At 36.2% G+C, this 23,399-nt stretch overlaps 1 long non-coding RNA gene across 1 annotated transcript in view; it reads right to left on the reverse strand.

The window, feature by feature from the left end:
• Positions 1–2,727: 2,727 nt before the first annotated feature.
• Positions 2,728–23,399, reverse strand: part of LOC136144414 (uncharacterized) — a 170,313-nt gene continuing 149,641 nt past the window's right edge. Inside the window, exon 3 of the long non-coding RNA XR_010658540.1 lies at positions 2,728–3,094. This is a non-coding gene — a long non-coding RNA (uncharacterized lncRNA). The remainder of the gene's footprint in view (positions 3,095–23,399) is intronic.

Here is a 23,399-nt window from a genome sequence, read left to right on the forward strand (position 1 = left end):
GGCCACCAGATGAGAAGAGTCAACTTCTTGGAAAAGTCCCTGATGCTGGGAAAGATTAAGGGCAGGAGGAGAAGCGGGTAGCAGAGAATAAAACGGTTAGGTATTATCACTGATGTAAGCTTGAGCAAACTCTGGGAGACACTGAAGGACAGGGAAACCTGGCATGCTGAAGGTCATGGGGTTGCAAAGAGTCAGGCATGACAAGAGACTGAACAATAGCATCCTGTGAATACCTATTAAGCCCAAATGGTCTATTGTGTCTTTTAAAGTCACTACTGCCTTATTGATTTTCTGTCTGGATAATCTGTCCACTGATGTAAGTAGGGTGCTAAAGTTCCCTATTATTGTTGTTTTATTATTAATTTCTCCCTTTATTCTATTATTATTTGCTTTATATTGGGTGCTCCTCTATTGGATGTATGTATATATGTTAATGAGTGTACTATCTTCTTGTATTTATCATTATATAATATTTGACCCACAGTTGACCTAAAACTGTAGTTCCTTGTTTTAAACTGGTAGTCATTTAAGTTCAAACACATTCTAGAAGATTTACATTTTTACCCTCTCTCTACATTTTGTATTTTTGATGTCCTATTTTATGTCTTCATATTTATCCCTTAAGTATTGCATTTATAGTTGCTATTGCAATTTTTTGTGTTTTAATCTTCATGCTGGTTTATATAATTGGTTGATCATAGTATATATTTGCCTTTTTCTAGCCTGATTTTTTTTCCCCTTTCCTATAGATTCTTACTTATTTTCCTCTTATAGAAAACCATTAAACATTCTTTTTAAAATAGGCTAAGTATCGATAAACTCTTTTAGCTTTGACCTGTCTGAGAAGTTCTTTATCCTTCTTTGTGTTCTAAATAATAATCTTGCTGGATAGTGTCCTAGGTTGCAGGTTTTGCCTTTCAACACTGAATATATCATGTTACTCTCTTCTGGCTTGCAGTTTCTACAAAGAAGTTAGCTAATAGCCTTATTTGGATTTCCTTATATATAACTCTATGTTTTTCTCTTGTGGCCTTTAGAATTCTATCTTTATTTTTAACTTTTGCTGTTTTATTTGTGATATGTGTGATGTGGGTTTGTATGGATTCATGTTTTGGGGGTTCTCTGTTACTCCTACTCATGTTTTCAGTCATAACTTTTCTCCAATATATTTCAATCCCTTACTCACCCCCTTCTACTTCTGAGACATCTTGTATGAGAATGTTGAAACATAATGTTATCCTAGAGATCTCTAAAACTCTTTTCACTTTTTAAATTTGTTTGTCTGTCTGATATTCTGATTGGTTGGTTTCCATTATCTTCTAGATTACTTAGGCTTTCTTGTGTATCATTTTATCTGTAATTCATTCCCTCTAGTGTGTGTTTTATAATTTCAGCTATTGATTCATTAATTTCTAATTAAGTCTTTTTAATATTTCCTTTTCCTTGTTAAAATGTTCACAGAGTACCTCTATTATTTGCCTTAACTCAGTTAACGTTTTTTATTACTAATGCTTTGAATTCTTCATCTGGTAAATTGTTTATGCCTGTTTTATCATTTACTTTTTCATGGCTTTTCTTTTGTTCTTTCAATTGAGAGCAATTTCTCTGCCTTTTCATTTTGCTTGACTTTCTCTACCTGTATGAATTAGGTGAAACCGTTACCTATTGCAGTCTTGAAGGACTGCTCTCACGTGGGAGCATCTGTATACAGACTGTGCGTGCTCAGTGCATTTGGCTGGAGGCTTGATCTGACGTGGACACATGTGGACCTAAGTCACATCCTCAGGGTGTGCTAGAAGCTACTATCTTGGTAAGAGGTGGGGCTGGAGATAGAGGGGCTAGAGCTGAAGCCTGGGATGACACAGAGTTCCTCTCTTCTCAGTGGCTATCACCACCCTAATGGTGGTGGGATGTGACCCCAAGTTGCGAGCAGAAACCCTGAGGACTGGGCGTAAGCTGACCCTATTCCCTTTAAGTGTAAGCTTTCTCCTCCCCACAGTGGGACCATTGCTCCAGAGGACGGGACAGCTGGATCAAGCAGGGCCCCTGTGAGATCTCGCCTATGTCCGCCTGCAGACAGAGGTTAACACTGCCTGGGCAGCACCCACAGCTATCTCCCCTCTCCACTCAGGTGCAGCCTCCCTTGCAAGTCCTCTTTGCTTCCTACACAAAATAATTGCCTCTAGCCTCTGACTCCCCCACCCTGATCTGGAGCCACACCACAGAGCAGGTGACCTCTGTGTATGGGGTGGGGCGGTCAGCTGGGGTGGAGCAGCCACCGTCTAAGGTTTGGGCAGCTTCTTACGCACCGCTTCAATCAGGGCCAGCAGTGGCCACTGCCTTTCATCTCGGCTCCATGCTGGGGCTAGGTCCCCTCTGTGTCCCACAGTTGAGACTTATTCCTGGTTGCGACTCCCTAGATCCAGTGTGGTGCTGTGACGTGGAGTGAGAAATGTTGGAACATTCACTTAACGCAGACTGGGGTATGCTGGAGGGGGTTGCAAGAACCATGGCAACTAGCAACCCTAGAGAACCCTCTCCCCACCCTCCTTCCGGAGCAAGTCGGCGCATGCGTGCTCTTCGCAAGCAGAGACCAGGCTTCCCACAGTCCTCCCGTTAGTCCGCATGGTCCTCCAACCAGCCAAAGGGGCTCATCCCCTCTGTGTTAGTGCTCAGTCTGTGGCTCCCACTGCTCACTCTCCATGGCGGTTGCTGCACGTGAATTCTCCTTTTTCCTCTGAGTCCCCTCCGAGGGCACAGGTCCCGACTCCATCACTTTCCTGCCCGTCCTAGGTGGTTGCACACGTATCTTCTCACGGCTGTGGTTGCCCAGCAGTCGTCCTGCTAGCCTACGGCTGTGTTCTATCGCGTTTCAGTGATGACTGCTCCACATGGGGATGTGGTTTTGATGTACTTTTGGAAGGAAGGTGAGCCCCACATCCACTTACTCTGCCATCCATTTAATAATACTGAATCTTTTCAATCAATTTCAAGCTATGGAACGTATCTATTCACTCAATAGATTTGATTTATCCCTTTTGAATATGAAGATATCCGAAGATGCTGGGAATATGCCTCTGAAAGTCCACTGAGTCTATTAAAAAAAGAAGAAAAGAAAAGCTCATTATAGAAAAATTGCATCACACATGCAATATATTCTAAAGATTGATTTAATTGTTCTAATTATTTTAAATACAATTTAAAAAAAATTAATCATGCTTTTTAATGAAAATTACATATTATTTATTAGAATGTCTCAAATGACAGCTCACTCATTGAAGAGAGTCAACTGTTCAGAGTTTGCAACACATATGTTATTTAATCATCTTCTCTTTAATTAATTTTGGTTATATTAATCTCCTGTTATTTCAAATGAATGTCTGAATTCCCATTTCAAGTAAGCTTTCAAATGATAATATATTTGTTAAATAATCTCAAGCAATTTGTAAAATTTATCTATAGATGACCCTTTTATATTCGTAGTACTTATTAATCATATAAACATAATAGCTACATTTAGACAAGGTGAGAAACCTTGCCTTGGTTGACTATTTTTAGCCAACACAATGACTTAATTAAATCCCTCCATAGTTCATGCAATTGATTGACTTGATGTAGAACATATATGGTTGAAAATAATGAGTAGATAGGCTGAGGCCAAAGTAAACATTGGGGATGTATGTGTGAATGCATGTGCCTGCATAAATGTGTGTTGAGTATATGTCTACATATATGTGTATAGTCTGTATCAACACAGTTATGAAAAAATTTTCTGGAAAAGATATACATTCCTGTATTGATTTATTTCAAGATTCCACCCTACGATTAGTCATATATTCTCTTAGTGATTCATGATATGATAAAAGATTGATATTTATTCCCTCTGCAATTTTTCAGAAATGTTATGCACTGATATAAAATGGCTTGTCACCTATCAAGGTTTGAATGTCACCTCAACCTGTTCCTGGCTGAAAGACAGTACTTAAAATCCCACTATCAGTGATTCATTATTTGAGTTAACAGCTTTCTCCTGTTAAAATAAGAACACTCTTCTGGAAGAGAAACATGCTTTACAGTATCCAGCTATTAATAAAATGGATAAAAATATCTTGGATTTCTATATAATATCCAAAAGGTCAGTTTATCAATGTTCAGTTTATCAATATTCTAAACTTATAGCAAGCAATAATGGAAGACATGTTTGTAGTTTTTGTAAGAGAGAGGCTAGAAAATCACAGAAGTGGGTGGAAAATTGACATGAATGGGGCATGGCAGTAAGAGGGTAAGATTCCCTGGAGGTATGTTTAGGGGCAACAGGGTCAAGGTTGGTGGGTGGCAGTCAGGTGTATAGTCCAGACAGCTAGAAAAGCAGATTATAAAGCTGGAGGAGAGAATGCCAAAAGCCACAGTAGCATGTTTATTTAATCTAGTGCTATCTTTGCAAGACTGCATACCATGACACTTAGGGAAGGAATAAACATAATTATTAATATTATTTATGTTCTGCTACTCTCCCTGAGAAATTGGTAGATTTGCAAATGTCTTCTAGCAGGAAAACATAGCCATTAGGAAAGCTAATTAAAGTCTGAGATTTTATTTGGCTTGAAACCTTCACAGGTGTCAATCTTTCTTAATTAAGAATACAGTGAAAAAAAGCATCCATATTACTCTAAGCCATTTCATGCACTGTGAAATTGGTTTTTCTTCTTGAGAAAATGTGAAATTATTTCTTTTTCTTAACACATATTCCAGACATTTTAAATGTATATTTCCTCGAAGACATGCAAAATCCACAAAGGATTTCCTTGAAGTGTTTTCAGTTTCGTAAATAAGTAGACAAATAAAAAGGCAAATCTATATTTGTGTGTAAATGTGTTTAAGGAAAGTTTGTATAAGTATAGATTTAATATTCATGACATGTATATAGGAATCACCTATGTGAATATATTTGATATATCCATGTAATGTGCACACTAATTTTTTCTGTTGAAATATCACTTATTTTTGTTGTTTCTCTAAGGAGCTAAGATTACTTTATGAATATCTAGTTAATCCTCAGTATTTCTTCAAGGTAAGTACCATTAGTTCCACACTTTTTACATTAAGGAAAGAAAATCATCAAATGTATAAAAACAGAGCAAACTCTTTACCGTCAGTCAAAATAAAGACATTTTTATACAGTGAACATACAAAGTTCACAAATAACATACCGTGATATACACATTTGTTATGTGTGTTTGTTTATACATATAGACTGACTTTTAGCACTCAAATGTGTCTGTATTTTCAAATATAAATTTGTTGACAAGCTCTTTGAAATTATTGAACTTTAGAGGTTAAACACATTTTTGTGATACCACTCCTATTTTCTGTTATGTGTGTAACCATCTCTTGGAATTTTCTGTTCTTTCCTCTGAATCAAAGGGCAAAGTCAAATTGACTAGTGAAGAATTCTCAGTGGGATATGAAACTTACAGCATGTGTCTGGAGGTTTGCAAAAGTGTTCTGTAATCCAGTAAGATTATCGTTATGGACAGAAGCCAGCCGTTGGTTTAGAATTAAAGACAGTGCAAACAGAAAAGATAACCTTAGGTCAGAAGTCTGGCAGAAGCAGGAAGCATTTCTCATGAGCCGTGTCTTCCCCAACAGCCTATGCTGACTGTTGCTCACTACTCCCTGTGGATTCTACCTGAAACTACGTCATTCTAAGCCTTCATAGCTCCATTAGGAAGAAAATCACAGTCTGGTGAGAGATTAGTGAAGAGTACATAGATTTTGTAATGGCAAACAAAAATCTGAACTTTTTCTGCCACTTGCCAGTGGAGAAATACTCCATACATCATTTGGACCTTAGTATTCTTGCCTGCAATACCAAGATGATAATATTTACTTCATATGGTCACTATGGAAATTTGATACTATAATTCACGTGAAATACTTAGCACATAACAGGTTTTGAACAGATGTTATTTTTCTCCCTGATTCCTGCAGAGGGTAAGAGGAGGAAAACCAATTTTTCATTAAATGAACTGGACACTAGAATGTGGACAAGGGAAAATGATTAAGTAGCAGGCAGATACAAAATAAGAAGTGCTATGAGTGAATGTATGAGATTGCATAAGTCACTTCAACTTCGTCACTCACAATTCTGGGGTTGCATTGAAAATTTCTTCTACCAGTGAGTCTGGAATTTGTGAAGATAGATGGGCAAGAGAGAAGAAGGAAGTGAATGATGTTGGTTAAACTCCTTCCAAGTAAGAAACAAAGTGCTAGTTATTTTCTTCATGATAATTATTGATATATTTAATAATATTTCAAGTATATTCAATGACTTGTGTAGTCACGTGTCTGGAACGTATGAGGGCTGAGATTATAACTCCAAAGTCCTCAATTTTCTAAGAAGGTGACTTTTCTTAGGGGCACGCAGCAGCTTCATCAGGAAAGGTTTTCAAAATGTACCTGCCAATGCTGTGCACAAAATGCTTAATTTTTCATTCTTTGAGGTGGGAAACTTGATATAGAAAATGTATTTAAAGATGACCCCTTCTGACTCTGATACCTCAATATTCTCCAAGACAAGCAAGCAAATATAAATGATAAAGCAAATTGGGAACATTGGGTGGTGATCTGGAAGGTCAGAAGATTGAATTGGCTCAGTCTTAGTTAGTGGCTGGGAGGTAGCAAAGAATAAAGTGTATTGATGAGACAACATAAAAATAAATTGATCAATATATTTTATATACATAATCATGAGCACCAGTCAGGTATAGTCCTAGTTATAAGGCCAACATAGATTAGAAGAAACTATAGAAGTTAATTTATATTTTTTAAATTGATAAGCTTAGTTAAGCAGAATAAAATTAAAGTGAAAAATAAGCATTATTTTAAAATATTTATATAGTGAATTTAAAGGGCTATACAACATTATATTTATGATAGTTTGCTTTCTCATTTTAACTTTAGTATGCAGAATCCCTGGATCAGTTGACATGTGTTTATTCAATTAACAAAAAAATAGGAGTCATTCAGGTAGAAAAATATGAATTTGCTGTGGATATAGACTAAAACGTGAGACCAGGAAGGTGACAAGTTTCATCCTGTGTGCAAACTTGATTAATTATTAATGACTTTGGAACAGTCAGTTAAAGAATAATTCTGAGACATCTTGGCCAAGCTGGAGTGCAATGATTGGTCCATAATGTCTATTCAAGCAAGTAAAAGTTGGTAGTTTGTTTTATTTAAAACCTCATGTAAACTCTCTTACTTTTAATAACTTGACTTATAAATTACTTTTATGTATATATGTAAGTAAAGTTTTCTATGTCAAATGAAGAAAGTGGTCAATACAGATATAACATCACTTGCCCTCTGCATTTTGGATGAAGAAAAGGTGTATTATGTGACCAATATCTCACATAATAACGAGGAAAACAAATAAAGATCTTATTTAGATCTGATGAAGTATGCAAAATTAAGAGCAAAACAAACAGCAGTTAATAGAGCACTGATGCTTACATGAAGGCCAGGAAGTGATGATAATGATGATGAAGAGTACTACCAACAATTACTGAGAAATTTCTATCTGCCAGCCACTGAATTAGGAAGATATAAATAAACTGAAAATCATCTTATTTAATAATTACAGGGACTTCTTGAGTTACTAACAAGTATGTTCATTTTTCAGGTAAAGAAACTTGAGATTTTGAAAGTTTAAGTTAGTTGCCTAAGGTTCACATTATATTCAAATATCTTGTTCAAATTTGAAAACAGAGCCTGGCCCCAAATCTCTTATTTATTTAGAATTCTACTCAGATCAGAAAATTCAGTGTTCAAAAGTTTAAGTTATCATTTAGATAAAATTTTGCAGAGATTTAGATAGGATATAGGTTCATAGTTTGGTTCTGGCATATATTAGCTTTGTCATTGTGAAGTTAGCCAACATTTTAAGTTTCCTGACTCTTCAATAAGAAGAAGAAGGGTGCAAAAATATCCATCTTATGAGGCTGTAATAACAATGAAATGAAATGAAATTGTTTAAAGCATGTAGCATAACCCCTTATATTTAATAAACAATGACAAAAGCAATACAAATTTTAGCATAATTGTACAATTGATTAAGTATAATTTGTCATAACCCAGCTAGCTTAAATCATAATGTACCAGATGAAACTAGTGATGACCATAATTTTCTTTATACAGTCCTCTTTTTTAAACCCTTAATGACTTTAACTTGAATATGTAAAGATCTTTAAAACTGGTCTTTAGTCTCTTGATCTCAGAATTCAACAAGACTTTTTTTTGAGCATACATAATTGAAAATTTTTATGAATTTTGATTAAAAATGCCAATTATCTACTTTTTATTAAATAATAAAGATTTATTTTCAATATAATGGCTAGCATATTTATCTTGCTCATGTTTTTATATCTGGTTGATTGAATCACAATGGATTTACTAAAACCTGTCCTGATTACAGATCTATTCAAAATTACATTGTGTTGAAAAATTAAAAGACAACATCATTAATACTGACCTCCCTGAAGACACAGCATAGCAAGGTGTTTATGCCATACTGGGTCAAATGTGTCTTTGCTAGTATCTATAACTCACAACTTCTTAAGCTTATTTATGAATACTTCTTGGACTGATGTTTCTGTTGATGTCTTTGCTAGGAAATGGCATGATATTTCTATCTGGTAGCCGTTTTAGTTGCTACTTATCAACAGTTGAATTACATTGATTCTCCACCTAAACCTAGGTAATAAAAAGGTGTCCTTCTGCAGCCCCTTTAATGAAAGATTTCCAGTGAGCAATTAATAATGTGATTTTCAAGAAAATAATTGACTGTAGTCTAACAGATGGAATTTACAATTTTTTTCTGTCCTACTTATGTTTGACTTGGCCGGACATTTTGGTTGGTATTAATATAACTCCTCAGGGTTTTTTAACATGATGTAATATGATCTACATTCAATATTTTAAATGTAGGTTTTTTTTCTTTTTTTTTTTTGAGAGTGGCAGCACATAAGAGTGAATGTTAGACTAAACTGTAGTGATAAAAATGGTAACAGCAACAAATGCTACCTATATAAGCAACTTACTCAACTTTGCTCTTCGCTGATGTGTTTGGGTCTGTGATGTAAAATCTGGGAGTCTGTGTGTGTGTGTGTGTGTGTGTGTGTGTGTGTTGGAACATTCAGGGTAGTGGTTAATATCGTTTGATGTACTGAGAAATAACTATAGTGACAGAAAGGTGCAGAGTAATAGCTTCTTCTCAGTTTCTAAAATGTCTTTGCACATGTACAAACATTCTGCAAAACGTGGTGTAAATATATGGTTACAGCAAAGTAGCATTAAAATAAAGACAAGGATTTAAAACTTTTCACATATTTGGTTTCACTAGATCTGCATTACTAAGTAACTGAAAGGAGAAAAGAATGAAGGTGCACAGAAGTCAGCTACTATGTATAAGACAATAGCGATATCAGCAAATCATACTAATCCTGACACTGTTATGTCACTGTGTCTTCTGAACCAAAGCACAAATTGCATCAACAGACCCGGATTCTTCCCCTAAGCATCCTAGCCCCATAGGGGACAGAGGGATCCTAACCTTTCTCATCAAGCTTTGAGGTTGACTTTTCCAAGTTATTCATGTTCCTCCAATCAGAATTTCTTTTTTCCTACTCTATGCCAAAGCACTCTTATCGCACACATATTATTGGACTTAATGTAAATGGTTTATTAAATTGTAAAATTTTAAAAGTTTTTTTTTTTTACAATTGTTCATGAATGTTTCACATTTATAGGCAAATAAACTGAGGTCTTGACCTAGAATTTATTTAAAACTATCCAATGAAAGAGGTTATAAAAGCCCTATTATTTGTTAAATATCCTGAATTTCCAAATGGTTGATTTCCCACTTTGAGCAAAACTGTATGCCTGTTTTTACTTTTTTTTTCCTTGTATTTTTCATGCAGAAATTGGTATCCTGGTCAGAAATAACACAATTCTCATTTGCCTCATGATTTTATAAGAAATTTATAAAGTGAAAGTTTCCCTTTAAGTTGTTAATGGGTAAATCCGAAGAAAGACAAAGCAATTTAGTAATGTTGTTACAATCAGATAAAAATTTGCCTCTGATTCAATCCCTTCAAGCATTCAGTTGAATCTCCATATATTACCTTCTAACTGCTATTTTATTTTATTTACTTATACCTCAGTTTAATCCAGGAAGAGTTTTCAATGGCATTCAATCTTGGGAATCCTAAATTGTGTAAACAGAAAATTTAAGTTTGCCCCTGTACATTTCTTAGGCTATCTGAAAAGAAAAGGGAAAATGAGAGAGAAGCTTCTATGATGTAAAGTTTATCTGTATTGCTCTTTTTCTCTCTCACAGTTGCAGATCTTTTATACATAGCCCTTAAGTCACCCAAATAAGGTGGTTTGCTCTCAGCAGAGACAAAAATAAATATTTTTTGAGTAAGATAAAAACCTAGGAAAGCCTCTAAAACCCATGGGGATCATGATTTCTGAAGATAGTGTAAGCATGACCATCACAGATAATGTACTAAATATCTGTGACTAACTTTGGAGAATGTTACTTTTTTAAGTATGGCTTGAGATGGTGAGAAATACTGTAAATCAGATTATAATTTGATTTGCATAGGTAGGAAATAAAATATAGTGGTCAAAGCTGGAAAGTTAAATAATAAAGAAAGAAAGTATAAATATGTGATATTGTTTGTACAGATTAGCTAATAAATTCTTCCTGATGAAACAAAGAATTAAGTGTATGACCGGCCCTATCTTCACTAGACTTCAAGACTCAATAACTCAAAGCTCCAACAGGGCAAGAACTGTGTCTACCTTGTTGAAAATCCCAGTCTTAATTGCTCATCCTATCCCAGGTATCTATCTAGCTCTCAAGAAACATCTGGTAAGTGGGTTAATCAACACATTCCTCACCCACTTTCCCTCTTTTCTCTTCTACTTGTATATTTTTTCCATATTATATAACTTCTTGGAGCTCATTTTTTAAAATCGATACCTTCCTGCTGACTGATATTGGTAAGGATTGCTGGAAATCATTAACCAATTGTGAATTGGGGTCACTACCAGCTCTTAGTTTTTAACCTAAACTGGAAAGCCTTTGCAACATCTCCACTGAACTTCCTTCCCACTGAGGCTATTTCAAATTCTAGTGATCTTCCCCCAGCTCTTCAGATCCCTAATAATCCTCACTATCAAAAGGTGACTTCTCCCCCTTCTTTATGGGACAAAATAAACACCAACATATACAAACTTCAATATCTAGACAACCATGAACATTTTTGTTTCAATTCTATCTAAATCTATTCTATCATGATATAATCTCAAAACAAAACAAGAAAAACAGAAAAACATCAACTAAACAACATTTTCTGATATCGTTTTCCCCTTGTCCTGCTATCATTCTTTCACAGATAAGCTTCTCGAAGTAATCATTAAATTTATTTTTTTCATTTACCTTTCCTTTACTTCCTGGCCATTGAAGTGCTCTCATTAACCTTTCAAAGAAATTCTAGTTGAAGAGATTGTTTTGACTTAACCTTGACTTCTCTGCCATCTTTGCTTACACTACCAGGGGATTTTTTTCCCCTTGAGACTCTTTTCATATTTTACTTTAGTGACTATATGCATTACAGCTTGTCTTCCTATTTTCCTGATGTCCTATGTTACATATATATATATATATATATATATATATATATATATATATATGTATATATATGTATATGTTATATATATTATATATATAAAATATATATATTATATATACATACATATGTATGTATTATATAAGCTTCCCAGGTGGTGCTAGTTGTAAAGAACCTATTTGCCAATGCAGGAGACACAGGAGACTTGGGTTTGACCCCTGGACTTGGAAGATCTCTTGGAGGAGGGCATGGCAATGTACTCCAGTATTCTTGCCTGGAGAATCCCATGGACAGATGAGCCAGGAGGTCTTCAGACCATGATGTTGCAAACAGTCAGACACGACTGAAGTGACTTAGCACCACGCATGCAGCATGCGTGCACACACACACACACACAACTTCACTTACATTTGTATTTGATGTCCCCTTATCACTCGATATACTTAGTAAAAACCCATAGTCATGTCTTCATCTATTACTTGGGCATTGATCAGCCCAAGATCCATCTTGAACTGCAGGAAAACATTCTTTGCCCCCAAACTGATTTGCTCAGGTGTCTCACATTACCTTAGCCTCAAATGTTGAAAAGCAGCTCCCCTTTGCACTCTAAACTTGCATCTTTTTGTCTCCATTTTCATTTGGTAGCAGTATACAAATAAGAAACCAGGGGTGATCTTGAGTTTTCCTGGTTCCTTATTTCCCTTGTCCAGCCAACAAATCACTTTGACTACAAACTACCACTTAAGTTATGAATACATCTAGTTTTAATATTCTCACTGTTGCCACCTTAATTTCAGCCCTGACCTTGTCTTGTTTGGATTCCTGTAACAGCCTCCTGGCTGGATTCCTTCCTTCTAGTTTTACTTTCCTCTAATCCATTATTTACACTGCTGCCAGAGTGAGCTTTCTAAAATGCAAATCTAATCATGTCTTTTTCTTGCTTCAAAATCTTATAATGACTCCCACAGCTTTCATGATAAAGTCCAAACTCCTTAGCACAGAAATATAAGGTATTTTATGACTCTTGAGAGATATTGGTATTTTAAGACTCTTGAGAGTTCCTTGGACTGCAAGAAGATGTAACCAGTCCATCCTAAAGGAAATCAGTACTGAATATTCATTGGAATGACGGAAGCTGAAGCTGAAACTCCAATACTTTGGCCACCTGATGTGAAGAAATGACTCACTGGAAAAAACCCTGATGCTGGGAATGATTGAAGGCGGGAGGAGAAGGGGATGACAGAGGATGAGATGGTTGGGTGGCATCACCGACTCGATGGACATGAGTTTGAAGAAGTTCTGGGAGTTAGTGATGGACAGGGAGGTCTGGCATGCTGCAGTCCATGGGGTCGCAGAGTCAGATATGACTGAGTGACTGAACTAAGCTTTTTACTCCCTGACTTTCTTGTATTGAACAAAGGCTATTCACAAGAAGGGCCACCCTGCTCCAGCCTTTGCCTATCTATGACTTGACATTTCCCCACCAATTTCCAAGTAATTTTCACTCATCTTTCAATTTCAGTTTAGGGGATCCCTCATCCCAGAAGGTAAGTTGTCTTGATTCCAGTCCAGTACAGAATAATTTCCTTCTGTCTTTTCATTGTATAATGCTTAGCAAGCTGTTGAATCATATTTCTGGGACATATTTTCACTACTTGAAGACAAGATGGGAAATGTATAGAATATAGCTTATTTTTCTCTCTTGTATCCTATACATATTTAATGAAGAAATGAAAGAATGAAAAACTCAAGACAAGTCTGTTAACTACATTTACATATCTGTTAGGGAGCCAAAGGAGACATTCCTAGCTCTAACAGTTACCAATTGTGAGACCTTAGATAGTTACAGAACTTCCTGAAACTGCAGTTATTTCTTAGAGATAACCCATCATTCCTAACACATAATGGAAGCTAAAATGAGGTAATTCAGAGGAAGCTCTTATGACCATGCTTTAAAAAGTGCTAACTCACAATCCTCACCATCCAGTGGTCATATGGGCAGATATGTTTGGCCATAGTGGTTGGTATGTACAGATGGGAGCAGTTTTTCTGATATAAGGACAAACTTCACAAAAGTTTTATGTTCCCTATAATCAAACAGCTGCCTTGTGATAGTGGTGCAAATGTACAGTAAGAGAGATAAAAAGTGCTACAGTGTATTAAAAATAAGATATTTTAAATGACAGGGAAGTCAATGTGATTTAAAATGTGGTGTGGTTAATAGAAAAGGAAATTATGACTTAAAGGAGTTTAAGATCTAGAAAAAGCAATGATAGTTCAATTTATACCATGCTTATCAAACTATACCTGCAATTTGCAATCCACTCTGAATTTAAGTGAGACGAGAGGAAAAACATGTGGATGATAAAAATTATAAAAACCAGTGAGGTGAAAAATGCTGAAAGGGAATGGGAGAGTTCAGCATGGAGAGAGAAAGACCATAGGTAAAAATTACAGCTGTTTTCAGAAATTGTAATGTGATGTGTGACCTTAGGGAATGGGATTTTAGTTCTGGCTTACTGATTTATAAGCAACGTGAACTTGAAGAAATACTAAACTTCCCTAAATTTAAATTTCCTCGTTTGTAAAAGGGGAAAAGAATAACTGTTTTTTTGCATTGCTGGGAAGGTGGAATTAGATAATTGTATCTAAAGTTGTCATTTTGGTGACTAGCATTTAAAGAATGGACAAAGTGTGAAAATTATTTTTAGCAAGAATTTTTAAGATTTTTCTCCATTGAACTATAAAATCTCAATCAAAAGGAAGATACCAGTTGTACATAAGGTAGTATTTTCCAATTGCTAGAGGTGATAACATTGACTTTGTTGTTATAACTCAATATTACTTCTTCAGGGAAGCCTTCTTTCAAATATCAGTTCCTTGTGCTTTTCCTTCATAGCATATTAACTCAGTTGGTGTCTCTTATTTATGAAGCACATCTCTGCTGTTTAGGTATAATCTTCCATGAAGAAAGGATTATTCATACCTCATTTTACTATTGTTTTTCCAGAATCTTACTTGAAGGTTTGAAACAGGGTAATTTTTAAGCAGTATTTCTTGAAACACTGAACAAAGGGTGCATGAAGAAATTAATACACTCATATTCAAGCAATATTTCTTGACTTAATGAATGACTGAGGTGAATGTCAAAGCTATTGTAGAGAGGAGTTAAGAATTTGTGAGTGGTTAGACAAATTACTTGCTCAATTCTTTCTAACACCAAGATTCATTTAAACTTGAGCGAGCTGCTATCCTTAGAAATTTCCAATAAGGCTTGCTCTACATCCATCAGAAATAATTTAGAAAAGAGTCCTTCACTGCTTAAAAGGTTGGATTAGGTGGTCTTAAGTCCCCTTCCAACACTAATACCCAGTGAATTATTTCATGATTACCTTTAGCCATGAATTGGGGGAAAAAAAAAAAAAAAAAAAACTTCTACAAAAAGCAGAAAGAGGTACCAACAAAGAGTAAACATGGTCATAGGTTTAAATGACGATCTGGAATGAATGTCTCTCTCTCTTTCTCAAGGGATTTGATTAATTTTAGTTCCAAGATATAATAATTATTGTGATAGCCTTTGCTGTATAAAGACTGGCATTTTAGGAAGTTGATCATCTAAGTAAATTACCATTTCAGAAATGATAAATTAAATCTACCAAAATTTTTTCATTAAGTCAGAAATAAGAGGTAGCTGAACCTGGTCATTTTCTACTTGCAGTTAATGTAGGACAAGCTCAGTAAAGTTGATGCACACTTCTTGAGCCTTGCTACAATTCTGTAATAATCCCAGGAGGGGGACATTTTAAGTAGATGACATTTATTCTCAAGACCTTTGGTCTCCACCTCTCCCATTCTCCCCTCATGCTTCAGGAAACTGGCATTTCTAAATAAATGACTTGACGATATCAAGAAAAAAAATCACACATGAGGATTCCCTAGTTCTTATGTTCCCCTAAGCTGAAATCTGTGCTGCATGTAAGCAGAAAAATATTTGAAAAAAGAGAGTCTGTACATAAAAATTAGGTGGAAGTAAATAATTTGGCTGTCATGGAAAAATTGCATGTATGATTACAGAGATATTATCCTGTGAAATCCAGGACTCACATTCATGAGTTAGCCTGTCCACTTTTCTCCAACTTGGAATTATTGACTTTTGAGGCTGGATAATTCATTGCTGGGGGGGAGTGCCCTGTACGTTGTGGGCTGTTCAGCAACATCCTTGGCCTCTTCCCATTAGATGCCAGTAGCACTTCCTTCCCTCAGTTAGGACAGTCAAAGCTGTCTCTAGTCTTTATAGATGCTCCCCAGAGGATGACGTCTCTCCCAGTTGAGAACCACTGGTCTAGAGGAATGGAAAGAATTCCTGAGTCTAGGATACTTTCCCAGCATTAAAGCTGTAACAACATTAAGGAGTATCTCTGACATAAGCAGGGAAGTGTCCCAGGTCTAGTCTCCTACTCTGAAGCCCAGTGGTTGAAAGTAACTCCACTTAATTTCTGAAGGGAATCAGATCCAAATATCAAATTATAAGGAAACACCGTGAGTTTTGATAATGATTCCCTCTTCTGACACCAGCCTCCCCACCAAAGGCAAAATCAGCTTGTTTGTATTTAAGTATGGTATACTTTCCAGTTTTAAGTCAGGACATTCATAACAATTTTTATAAAGTTATTATTATTTTTTCCCCATGCCAACAGGAAAATGTGAAAGTTAATGGAATACAATGGTCCACTTTCTTTCTGACTAAGGTTCTCTGGAGTATCTGTGTGGTTATGTGTGCATGTGTGTGTGTGTTTATTTAACATAATTTTGAAAGTAAAAATGGTGCCCACTAACTTCCAAGTTTTTTATTTCTAACCTATTACAACTAAGTGTTTGCTTCTGGGTTTCTCTCATGAGGTAGTGAGTGGATTAGGGGAAGATTTAATACATTCATTGCATAGCACCTGTATTTGCTTATGTCAGATAACAAAAGAAAGGTTTCCTAAAGGTAGCTGGTAAATGTCCCATATCAAAAAAGCTCCACTATAAACATTCTGCTGTTTAATTTCACATGCTACTCTATTCCATATGTGCTTTATTACTCTCTCAAGGAGTTCAATACCAGACATGAATTCTCTGCAAAAGGCTAACCAGTAAGGAAAATAAAACTGACAAACAAAGGCACTGAAGCCTTAAACAATCAGAAAAGTTTAGAGCCTTCTTTTTTTTTTAGTGAGATTTGTAAACAACTTCAGATTTTTCCATACCCAGCCTCCTTCAGGGTTTGTGTCTTCCTTACATAATTATTCTTATAAAATTCTGTTTACATTATTCTTTTATATATCTAAGATGACCTTGACCAATACCAAAAAAAAAAGAATGCCATTTAATGAATGTTAGCTATGCTTAGTATTGGGGAAGAGAAAATTCCCAGGGATGCATACACCATAATCAGTATAAATTGGGCTTCCCAGGTGGCACAGTGGTAAAGAATCCACCTGCTGATGCAGGAGATGCAGGTTAGATCCCTGAGTCTGAAAGATCCCCTAGAGGAGGAAATGGCAACCCACTCCAGTATTCTTTCCTGGAAAATTACACGAACAGATGAGCCTGGGGGGCTACAGTCTATACGGTTGCAAAGAGTAGAACAGGACTGAGCATGCATGCCCACAGTGTAGATCATATACCTTGTTGGTGATTTGGTACATAAAATAGGTGATTTCTATCTTGCAATTACTTCTTAACAATAAAATGTGTTTTGTTTTTATGGAAAAAGTGGAAGTCTTAGTTACTCAGTCGTGTCTGACTCTTTGTGACCCCATGGACTATGTAGCCCGCCAGGCTCCTCTGTCCATGGCATTCTCCAGGCAAGAATACTGGAGTGGGTAGCCACTCCCTTCTCCAGGCGATCTACCCAACCCAGAAATTGAACCCAGGTCTCCTGCATTACAGGTGAACTCTTTACTTTCTAAACCATCAAGGAAGCCCTTTATAGAGAAGGACATATTCATATTATATTTTTCTCTTGCCCATGTACCTATTTGGAAATTTAGAAGGAAGATCAGATGGCAAATCCTGCAATACTTCTGCGTGGTGACCTGGTGCCCCAAGCAATTGACCCTCTTGAATGGAAGAGGCACAGCAACACATTTTATGAATTCTTTCTTGCTCGGATTATTGGTTCAGCCTTTCTCTGCAAAGTTCAATGAGGTTCATTAGCTTATCTGAAGAGAATGGGACCAGTCCTTTTGAGACAGCTCCTCTCTGTGACTTTTCTAATTAAACCCCTTCCATCAGATGAAGAGCTGCCCTTTTTACTTGACAAACATTTGTTCTAATTTGGCCTTGCTTGATTTTTCAGTGCTTTTAAGTCCCTCTCCCCCTCTCTATACCCATCAACATCTGTTAGTCAGAAGATCGCTCTGGCTGACATTTACCCTGAGTGTGCTTGCTTATTAAAATATTTCAATGTTAGACAAGCTTATCAGTTGAAAAATACAATATAGTTCCCGGGCACTGGTGGAGCTCAACTTAAAGAAGGATTTTGCTGTATATATGCATCTTTCTTATTTTTTATGAGGCAAGATTAAATGTATTCACTCATACGCATAGAGTCTATGGGAAGCAGAGAAATAATATGCTTCATAATACAAACTGCAATCTCTCCTTCCATTTGATCTTACGTGGAAGAGTTACAAGTTGTCTAGGTAAACATAGGAAGTAAGCCTATGATGAAAAGGAAAATAACCTAAAGCAAAAGGACAGATCTTATTTGAAACTAAAACTAGTCAGGATGGCATCTGAACATCCTGAAAGGAGTTGACAACTTTAAACTGAATTAAAAGTTAAAAAAAAAATTCAAACTCTCAGCATTTTCTGCAAACCTCGAAAATACTAGCAAAAGTACCCAGATATCTGGGTGACCGCTGGCTAATCCTTCAGGAAGACTCTTCTTCATAGACAAAATGATAATATGTAGAGTTAAGTGCTTACCTAGGAGTGAGTGAACAGCTCGGGCTTTGGGTGTTCACCCTGGACTTCAGAAAGATATACTCTGTCAGTGACAAGCCTTGCTACATTCAGTTTATTCTCCTATTTTCTTTAACACTATCCAGTGCTATTAGCTTGCCAGCCATGTAGTCTGTAAGTAATAGGCTGCAATAGCAGCTGAAATTGACAAGTGCTTAGCCCAGAGCATGGATTGAATGTAATTCATAGTGTTCCCGAGTTAATTTCCAATACCTATTTCATCAAGTCACACTGATAGATGGCTGCCAGCATCTTTTGGTTTTATCTGTAAATCCCTATGTCTTTTACTGCCATCATCTCATTTTTTTTTATACATTCCATCCCTTGCATTTGCTCCTCCCCATTTCCATAACTTCAAATGGAGCTTCTCTCTAGACACATCAGTAATTTAGGTTAGAGGCCCTTGTAGCTAAATGCAAGACCTTCAAATGTTATTGAAGTGTATTTTTCCATGTGGCCCTGTTTAAAGTGATGTTTCTTTAGGGACTACAGGGTGAAATATGAAGTTATCTGGGAGAGTAAATCTGAGATGTTGGACAGATGGTGAAGCATCAGTGCATCCACAGAAATGCATTTCATTTTTATACAGGGGACACTCTCAATCAATTTTGGCTTGAGAAAACAGTTGCTGGTATTGCATCAGTGATTTTCTTTTATTTTTCTTTAACAGATCAATAGTGAAGCTTAGAATTCTCTAATATATTTTAAGTAAATTCTTTAAATAAATGTGGAGCAAATATAAAAGGGGAAAATTTCTTAAAGATTAAGAGTTTATTGAAAATGGAACAAAGATTACCACTGAAAGATCAAATGAAATGAGTGTTGGTAAAATATAAAACTGTTACTCTTTGGGATGGGAATTTTCATTTCTCACCTAAAATGTGCTTTGGGAACAACATACCTTTTCTAAAGTTCTTATTTAAACTTGGCAAAATGACTTTTTTCACTGACGTTCCAAAGTTTCCATTTACAATGCATACATTTGACAGCCTCTAAATTACCCATCTCAATCTTCTTCTATTTCCTTGAGTCCTACTCCAGCTGCCACAGTCCTCAAGGCACTGGTTACATCTAGCATTTGGAAAAGAACATTTCCAATATTAGATATATTATCTATTGTGAAACAGCTACTTAAAATTTTTCAAGTGAGAATCCAACAATATTTTGGTGTGTGCCATTCATTCATGGCCAATGTCCCAGACAATGTCTTCTGGGCTATGGTTATGATTTACCATTTAACAAATGCTTGATAGATTAAGCTAAAACTGATTTCCTCAGTCAATAGATAATGTAAACAAACTTGGAAAAATACTATATATATATATATATATATACAAACTGCAATCTCTCCTTCCATTTGATCTTACGTGGAAGAGTTACAAGTTGTCTAGGTAAACATAGGAAGTAAGCCTATGATGAAAAGGAAAATAACCTAAAGCAAAAGGACAGATCTTATTTGAAACTAAAACTAGTCAGGATGGCATCTGAACATCCTGAAAGGGGTTGACAACTTTAAACTGAATTAAAAGTTAAAAAAAAAATTCAAACTCTCAGCATTTTCTGCAAACCTCGAAAATACTAGCAAAAGTACCCAGATATCTGGGTGACCGCTGGCTAATCCTTCAGGAAGACTCTTCTTCATAGACAAAATGATAATATGTAGAGTTAAGATATATATATATATCTGTGTCTGTGGGGGGTGTATGTAAAATTCAGAATCATTTGAATTATTCAAAGATCCATTCATATCAGCAAATTTATGTAGTCTCCAGAATTGGATGAAAAATGTCTTAAAGTGCTATTTCTATAATTTAAGAAAGACTAATTCTTTATAACTGGTTGCTCTGTACTTTGGGAATTCCAGTGAAATCTGTCTACAAGGAGAAACATTGCTTGGTGACAGTATTGGGTACTAGAGGGGATAACTTAATGATGTGGTTGCTAGAGCGGAGGTTGGTAAATTTTTTTCTGTGAAACGCCAGATAGCAAGCATTTTCATCTTTGTGGGCCATATGGTCCCTAATCCAGCTACCAAACTCTGCTTTTTAAAGCCCAAAAGCAGCCATAAGCAATGCCTAAACCAGTGGGCATGACTGTATTCCAATTAAACTTTATCAATATAAGTAGAGGAGTGAGTGTTATAGTCAAGTGTGTTCCCCCAAACTTCAGTGTTGAAATCTTAATGCCTGATGTGATGGTAATAGAAAGAGGAGCCTTTGGTAGGTGTTCAGGTGGTGAAGGTGGAGCCTTCATACTGGGATAAAGGCTCTTAAAGAAGAAATCCCACAGGGCGCCCTAGCCCCGTGAGGGTACAGCAACCCATAGGCAGTCACAAGGAGAGAAACTTTGCCAGAATGTGAGCATGCTGATGCTATCAGCTTGGAGTTACCAGCCTTCAGAAATGTGAGAAATAGATTTCTGTTGTTTAGCCACCCAATCCATGGTATTTTGTAGTAATAGCTCAAACTAAGATTAGGGATTTCCTACCCACTGTTTTAGAATTCAGGTGGAATCTCTCTTACTGAGATTTGAAGCTTAACTCTCTCATTTACTAATGGAAATGAGACTTGTGTGACTTATGGAAAATCCCCTTACACTTATCAGCTTCTTCCTCTGTAATAGCACTCAGGATGTAGAGTTTTCACATGAGAAATTACCTTAATGTCTGTAATATGTTCTTGGTGGTCGCGAGTGAAAGACACTGACAGTAGGTGAGGGTGGTGGCCATCTACTTCGAGGATATTGAAGATGCAGGGAAGGAGGGATGGTTCAGAATGGCACATGCTGAGGGAACCATTTGGATTTCCAAGGATAGTCCTGGGAGGCAAGCAAAAAGATCTCCACAAAGTCAGCAGCCCCTATTTAATGATTTTAGAATTCTGTAATGAGACACCCGTGGAACTCAACACTGATGTGGGAAGAATATTACAATACTTCACTCATTCAGAGTAATTGAGGTGGAACCCTTTCTGGATCATTGCAAAGTCTGAATTATATGGTGCTTTTTATAGAAAGAGGTTTTGTTGTTTTTCAGTACATACAACAATTGGCAAAACATCCAAGAAAGTATTGCCAACTAGACTTCCTGCTGGCATGTTTAAGTGGAAAACTGAGATTCATTTAAAATTAGCATAGCATTATGTGTGTATGAAAATGGCCCAAATAAAGTACCTGAAAGCAGTTTGTTTTCTTAGGCTAGTTAGATATTCTCCATAGTTTATTATATGATAAAAATAAACAAAAACAGGCAGTTTTTAATCTTTGTGCTTCCTCAGTGGGATTCTTTTCCCTGCACATTTAACTTGTTTTGAACTAATAGCTAAAACATGTCCTTGGAATCCCAGCATGTCTCAGGCACCTCTTGCCTTATTGGCATGTGGAATTCCTTCCCATAATTCAAAATAGGCTGGCAAGTCATTTTGAATGGAGACCTACTTCTTGCTAAGTGTGAGTGCTCATAATAATCGCAAGCAAGTATTGTGTTAAGAGTTTAATAGAGTGTACATCTCAAACCTTGTATAAATCATTATAGATAGCTGTTCTTGTCATTCCTCTTCCTAGTTTGTAATATCTTTTCACAGGCATTCAATTTTAAAGGAATTATTCTAGGTAAAATTTGACCTTCTTATGGCCCAGATTGGTGCTAGATTTTTTTTTTTCTTCAAGCCCTTTAAAAGCTTTAAGTAAATGGAGACTTTGTTCAATATATATTCATTTAGTCAATAAAATTTTGCTGAGTCACTATCATGCCTCTAGGAGCCAGATATGGAGAATATAAGAATGATTACATATTTTTATTTTCAGTGGGGTTTTCCTCAAAGACATGGCTGTGTCATTTTAAGCCTTGAGGACCTTCCTAGAACCACTTTAACTAGAAAGTTGGAATAGTCCTCTCAACAACTTCTGCTCAATGATCCCTACCTTCACTGTTGCTAATTTTCTCCCTGTATCCCACCAAAATGAAAATCTAGTTTCACTATTCTTGTGTGAGGATGGAACTATCCTTCTAGTCATCACTACTACAGCAAATAAGTCAGTTTCCTTGGCACCCTAAATCTATGGTCTTTGGTTGTTAGTTTTCTCCTTTCTGTTTTGGTCATTACACTTAAAAATTTCTCATCATAATTTTTTGTCTTGTCGTAGGCCATGCTGTCTTGCATCTAATTCTTTTTTTTTTTTTTTCATCTAATTCTATATTTCTCTTTTATGGTGGCCACTTTTCACTTATGTCTGCCTCCTGAAGTAAACCATTTTTTTGACCCAGCTTTATGATGTTAAACCTGTGTTCATGGTTGTGAATATCTATAATGTCTTCGAAAGAAGGTTTGCAACTCAAATATACAGCCATAGATTAATACAACCATTGGTCTAGAAGTTGCCTCCAAGATAGTTGTTTTAGAGGAAACCTTGTTTGGGTAGGATTCTAGGTTTGGGATAGTTATGAATTTCAACTCAAACTGGTTCAATTAAGAAAGGGAAAATCATCAACACACATGAATAAAAGCAGTCTGGGTGCAAACTGTATAGTGACAAACAGCTATACAAGTCTTCAGTGGGAAAATGATGGCTTCAGGACTCAGTTTTTCTGTCCCTCTACTTGGCTTGGCTTTCTTCCTTGTGTTGTTTTCATTCTCCTGTGGCACATCCTGATGAGACAGATGCTATAGTTGCATTTTACTTCCTCCTGCT

Source organism: Muntiacus reevesi, chromosome 11 (genome assembly GCF_963930625.1).
Source record: "Muntiacus reevesi chromosome 11, mMunRee1.1, whole genome shotgun sequence".
In the NCBI taxonomy this organism is placed as follows: Eukaryota; Metazoa; Chordata; class Mammalia; order Artiodactyla; family Cervidae; genus Muntiacus; species Muntiacus reevesi.